Genomic DNA, 6739 nt, shown 5'->3' with positions numbered 1-6739 from the left:
AGCTGGGACTACAGGCGCCCGCCACCTCGCCCGGCTAGTTTTTTGTATTTTAGTAGAGACGGGGTTTCACCGTGTTAGCCAGGATGGTCTTGATCTCCTGACCTCGTGATCCACCCGTCTCGGCCTCCCAAAGTGCTGGGATTACAGGCTTGAGCCACCGCGCCCGGCCCCTGCTTTCTTTTCTCTAACCAACCCAACTTTTTAGGCAGAAGCGATAAAATTGTTACTTCTCATGGCAAACACAGATAGGAAACTAGATGGTATTCTCCAAATTTGCATAAAAACCTTTTCCATTAAAAAGTTTTCCTTGTGTGTCTATCTCCGTTAATTTTAAATAGCTCTCTTTCCTCCACTCATCATCATTATACTCCCTAATGTCTTTTTTATAGTAAAATTTGGCTGGAGTTTTTTCATTAATAAATTATCCAGATTCTTGATTCTGAACAAACTTTAAAACCCAACTGAACAACTATCAATTGTAAACAGATCAAAAGAATAGTTTCTTTACACTGAGATAAAATCAGTTAAATAAGTATTCAGTAAAATATACTTATACTTCTGGGGAGATAGAGTAGGCTTATTTTTCCTCATTCTTCCCTTTAAGCACAACTGAAAATCTTGGACATCCTATATAATATAAATATGAAAAGACTCCGAAAGGTGGAGAGAATAAGGCAGACTGATAATGTCAGCAGAGACCTCATTATGAGCTTGGACTTACACCAATATCCAGTGTTCAAGAGGTACCCCTCTGCATTTTCACTGACTAGGGTGATGTCAAAGTTTGCCTATCAGTGAGTGGTGGCAAAAAAAAGTGAATGATATAAAATAACTCAATAAATTAATCTGTCAACAGGATCTAATTGACATTTATAGAACACATATACCCAACAACAGCACAACGTGCTTTTTTTTTTTAAATGCCTTTATAACATAAATCAAAATCGACCATATCTTGGGTCATAAAACAAACTTCGACAAGTTTTAATGAATTGGAGTCATACAGAGTGTGTTTCTTAACCACAACAGAATCAAATTAAATATTAAAACAAAATACAAAAGGAAAATATCCAAACACTAAGAAATAAGTACAGCGTAATTTGTAATAATACATGGGTTAGAGAAGAAATCTCAAGGGAATTTACAAATACACTGAACTAAATGAAAATGAAATTATAGCATATCAAAATTTGTGGGAGTAGCTAAAGCTTGTAGAGAGGGAAATTTATACAAGAGCAAACTAAACTCAAACCAAGCTGAAATAAGGAACTAATAAGAATAAAAGTAGATAATGAGGAAAGTGAAAACAGTAAAAATCAAGATGGATAACATTGATGAAATAAAAATCTTGGCTTTATAGCGGTTAATAAAATTGACAAGCCTCTAGTAAGAATGAGAAAAATGGGGAAATAATACAAATTATTAACATCAGGAATGAAACAGTAGATGCTACTACTCACCAACCAGGCATCAAGGGATAATAAGAGAATACTACAAGCATAAATTTACAACTTAAATAAAATAGACCAGTTACCTGAAAAGCACAAACTACCAAAATTTACCATGGCAAATAAGTAATTTGAATACAATAAGTATTAAGGAATAAATATTTTAAAGTGAAAATCTCCTGAATAATAAATATTCTTATAATTCTAAGAGAATTTTGGCCACCAAAATTCTGTGACTCTGGCGTACTTTCCCTGTATATTACCCAGGACTCTGCATATGATTAATTATACTCCCATGACTAGGTTATATTGTATTACAAACTGACTTTTAAAAAAAGGGAGATTATCCAGTGTGCCTGACCTAATCACAGGAGCCCTATAAATCTGGACACACAAGTCAGAGACAGAAAAGTCAGAGAGATTTGAAGAATGAGAGGAACTTGACAAGGTATAAATTATCCATTGCTGGCTTTGAAGATGGAGGCGGCCATATGGTGAAGAATGTGGGTGGTTTCCAGGAGCACAGATAAGCATCTGGCCAACAGCCTCTAAGGAAAAGGGTGACATTAATAGTATAACTGCAAGACAAAATTTTTCAAACATCTTGAATGATCTTGGAGAATTTTTCCCCAGAGTTTTCAGATAAGAATTCAATCTGTCTGGTGCCTTGATTTCAGTATTGTAATACTCTGAACGGATAACCAGTGTATTAGTCCATTCTCACACCACTGATAAAGACACGCCCAAGACTGGGTAATTTATAAAGAAAAAGAGGTTTAATGGACTCACAGTTCCACGTGGCTGGGGAGGCCTCACAATCATGGCGAAAAGTGAAAGGCACGTCTTACCTGGCAGCAGGGAAGAGAGAGAATGAGAACAGAGTGGAAGGGGTTTTCCCTTATAAAACCATCCAACCTCATGATACTTATTTACTACCATGAGAACAGCATGGGAAAGAACCACACCCATGATTCATTTACCTCCCACGGGTCCCTCCCATGACACATGGGAATTATGGAAGCTATAATTCAAGATGAGATTTGGGTGGAGACGCAACCAAATCACATCAACCAGTTATGCCATGCTGGACTTCTGACATAGATAACTATGAGGTAATATAAATTAGTGTTACTTCAAGTTCTAAATTTGTGGTAATTATAGGAATATAATACAGCAGACAATAAGACTGAGACTTTTGAGCATGTGAGAAACACTCTCTCAATCCTTCAAGACTACTCACTTTGAAAAAAATTTGGAAAGATAGTTCAAACAATGGCAATCGGTGCCTCTGACTGCAAGATGTATAGAGACCCCAAGGACCCAGGAAGAAGTATCCCCCAACAGAAAATCCACATCTCTCATTACTCATAGATAGATTTCTCAGCAGAAATTGTGAAGGCCAGGAGAGAGCTGGATGTTATGTTCAAAGTGCTGAAGGAAAAAAATGCCAATGAAACATACTAAACCTTGCAAAACTGTCTTTTAAAAATGAGGAAGAGATAAAGGCTTTCCCAGACAAACAAAAGCTGAGGGCGTTTGTTTCTACTAGACCTGCCTTATAAGAAACTGCTAAAGGAAGTTATTCAAGTTGAAATAAAAAGATCATAAGTGGCAACACTAAAGTATATGAAAGTATAAATTTCACTGATAAAGGTAAATATATAGACAAATATAGAATAATGTGATACTGCAATAGTGGCATACAAATCACTCTTAGCCCTGGTAAAAGAGTTAAGTCAAAAGTATTAAGAATACCTATAACCACAACAATTTGTTATTGGATACACAGTATAGAAATAAGTAACTTTAATATTGATAACACAAAAAATATTGAGAAGTGGGAGTAAAAGTATAGAGTTTTGTAAACAATTGAAGGGATTATCAGCTTAAAGTGGCCTGTTATAACCATAAGAAATTTTGTGCAAGCCTCATGGTAACCACAAAAAAAAATCCCATACGAAATAAAATAAAAGATCAAGAGAAAAGAATCAAAGTATGTTACTACAAAAAATTTCAAATTTCACAGAAATCAGTAAGAGAGGAGAAAATGAAAAAGAAAGCTACAGAATAGATAGGAAACAATGAACAAAATGACAATAGTAAGTCCTTACCTGTTAATAGTTACTCTAAATGTACAAACTGATTGGTCAATCAAAAGATATAGATTATCTAAATGTATTTTTTAAAGCAAAATAAGACTATAGGATGTCTAGAAGAGGCTCACTTTAGAATTAAGGACATGCATAGGCTGAAAGTGAAGGAATTAAAAAACATATTCCATGCAAATGGTAACAAGAAGAGAGCAGATGTGGCTATCCTTATATCAGACAAAGTAGACCTAAGTCAAAAACTGTCACAAGAGACAAAGGAGGTCATTATATAATAATAAAAGGGTTAATTCATCAGGGAAATATAACAATTATAAATATTTATGCACCCAACATCAAAAGACCTAAACATGTAAATCAAATATTGACAGATCTGAAGGGAGAAATACACAGCAATACAATAATAGTAGAAGGCTTCAGTACTCCACTTTCAATCATAGATCAACCAGACAGAAAACCAATAATGAAACGGCAGAATTGAACAACACTGCAGACCAAATGGGCCAAACAGACACACACAGAACTTTCCACCCAGCAGGAGAGGAATATAGTATTCTCAGGCACACATGAAATGTGCACGAATATAGGTCGCTGTGATGGCTGATTTTTAGTGTCAACTTGACTGGATTAAGGGACAAATAGCTGGTAAAGCATTATTTATTCTCCAATTTTAGTATGTGTGCTGCCGAAGTGAGCACAACATTATTTATTCTCAATGTTTCAGTAGACACAGAGCTAGTCCCTCTTCTGCTGAAAGAGAAACAGGTGATTATGCTTTTATCAGAATTATTGGGCTACACTAGGTGTGTTTGTGAAGGTGTTTCCAGAGAAGATTGGCATGTGAGTCAATGGACTAAGTGGGAAAGACCTGCCTTCAATAAGGGCAGGCGCTATCCAATCAGCTGGGGCCTGGATGGAACAAAAGGTAGAAGGGCAAATTCTTGCCCTCTCACTCCTAGAGCCAGGATGCTCTTCTCTGGTCTTTGGACATTAGAACTCCAGGATCTTTTGCCTTTAGACTCTGGGACTCACACTAGCGGTTTCCTGATTCTCAGGTCTTTGGCTTTGAACTGATGGTGATAATTGCGTTATTGGATTCCTTGTTTCTGAGGCTCATGGATTTGTACTGAGCCTTGCTACTGGCTTTTCCGGTTCTGTAGCTTACACACAGCCTGTCATAGGAATTCTGAGCCTACAGAATCAAGTGAGCCAACTTCCTTAATGAATTTCCTTTTATAGATCTCCATCGATAGCCTATCTATTCTGTCTGCCTGGAAAACTCTGACTAAAAGTCACAAAACAAATCTTAACACATTCAAGAAGATCAAAATTATACCAAGTATCTTTCCCAAGAGCAATGAAATGAAGCTAGAATGCATTAACAGTACAGAAATGGGAAAATTCACAAATATATGGAAACCGAATTACAGTCTCTTGAATAATGATAGGGTCAAAGACAAAATCAAAAGAAATATTTAAAAATATCTCGAGACAAATGAAAATGAAAACACAACATACAAAAACTTACGGGATGTGCAAAAAGCAGTGGAGGCCAAAGAAGACCTTTCTTTGTGCCACGGATTTCACTGGAGCCAGGTTTTACAAACATAGTAATCATAATGAATGTCATACAGGAGAAAAATGTAGTTATGTTTAATGTCAGTTTCACAGATCTCATTTTGAATTCTGACTCTTCATTATCTTCTTCAAATTTTTGCCCCAGTTTATATCATAATTGACTCATAGATTTGTGGATTTGTTTGATCTTGATTGTTGACTATCCAACAGTATATTTTTTCCTGATTTGAACAACCTCTCCTTCATTTGATTATTTACGTACGTTTCTAGAATATGTATGCCAACAAAAAATCACCCTTTCCTCCCCTCAGTTCACATACATTGTATGATGAATTGACGGGTCTGACGAGTTTGATGCGGTGCCAGCACACCAACAGCGCACAGAATATACAGTATGCTAACAAACTCTGCCACGTTATGCACATGTACCCTAGACTTAAAAGTATAATAACAAATAAAAAATAAAAAAATTAAAATAAATTAAAATAAAAAAAGAAAATAGTAAAAATCCTGTATCCTTTCACCTTTTGTTGTTATCTTATGTGCACTTTACACTCTTTCAGAATGAAAATTATTTAAAATAATGTGAGGTTTATATAGCATATGATTAGATTGATTAAAAACACAGCTGAAATAATTTTTTAGTTACAGAAGGTCTCCAGCTTGTCAAATAATCAAATAGATGATAACATAATTAATCCTAATTGCCTGTTAACCATGAAAGCCCATCAAGTAGCAAGAATGACACCTTGGTTCAGTTCCAGTCATCTTAATGAGCTGAGGCAGAAATTCTGCAGTTTGTAGAATGGAGTAATAACTGCTGCCCCTGAGTTTAAAAACAAATCAGCTGGGGGTCCGGGGCGCGCGCTGGACCCTCTAAGCCTGCTAATCCCAGCCACTTTGGCGAGGGCCGAGACAGGGCGCGTATCAACGAGCGTCAGGAAATCGAGACCATCCTGCGAACACGGTGGAATCCCCGGCGTCTCTACTAAAAAAATACAAAAAACTAGCCGGGCAGACCGTGGCGCGGCGCCTGCTAGCTCCCAGCCTACTCGGGCTGAGGCTGAGGCAGGAAATGGCCGTAAACCCGGGGGAGGCCGGAGCTTGCAGTGAGCTGATGATCTGGCCACTCGACTCCAGCCCTGCGGTGACAGGAGCGGAGCACTCCGTCTCAAAAAAAAAAAAAAAAAAAAAAAGAAAACTTTAAAAATTTCTTGGCCTGTATAAGGTGTTCTGGAAACAATTATATACTTTATAAGCTATTAAACCAGTGACACTTGAAAATCACTTCAATTGTAAGTTTAAAAGGACAAAGGGCGGAATATATTTTAAGCTAAAACGCTTATCCAATAGTTAACACATTTGTCTTTGAACAACTCTTGTAGCCGTAACATACCCAGCCCACCTGCATACTTCTTACTAGAATTGCATTGGCATGTTGCGCGGGAGGAATGAACACCTGATTACCAGAAAGTTCCCAGAGAAGCCTGCGAATGTTATCTTCTGATGTCAGCCTTATACGTTTTAAACTCTTGCTATCGGTAAACCTCATGAAATTACTCTCTACGGGCTTCAGCTGCTTTAATAATATTATTGAAACTTCGC

Source organism: Rhinopithecus bieti, unplaced genomic scaffold (genome assembly GCF_001698545.2).
Source record: "Rhinopithecus bieti isolate Rb0 unplaced genomic scaffold, ASM169854v2 scaffold_29084, whole genome shotgun sequence".
Lineage (NCBI taxonomy): Eukaryota > Metazoa > Chordata > Mammalia > Primates > Cercopithecidae > Rhinopithecus > Rhinopithecus bieti.
This window is presented reverse-complemented; position numbering follows the sequence as displayed.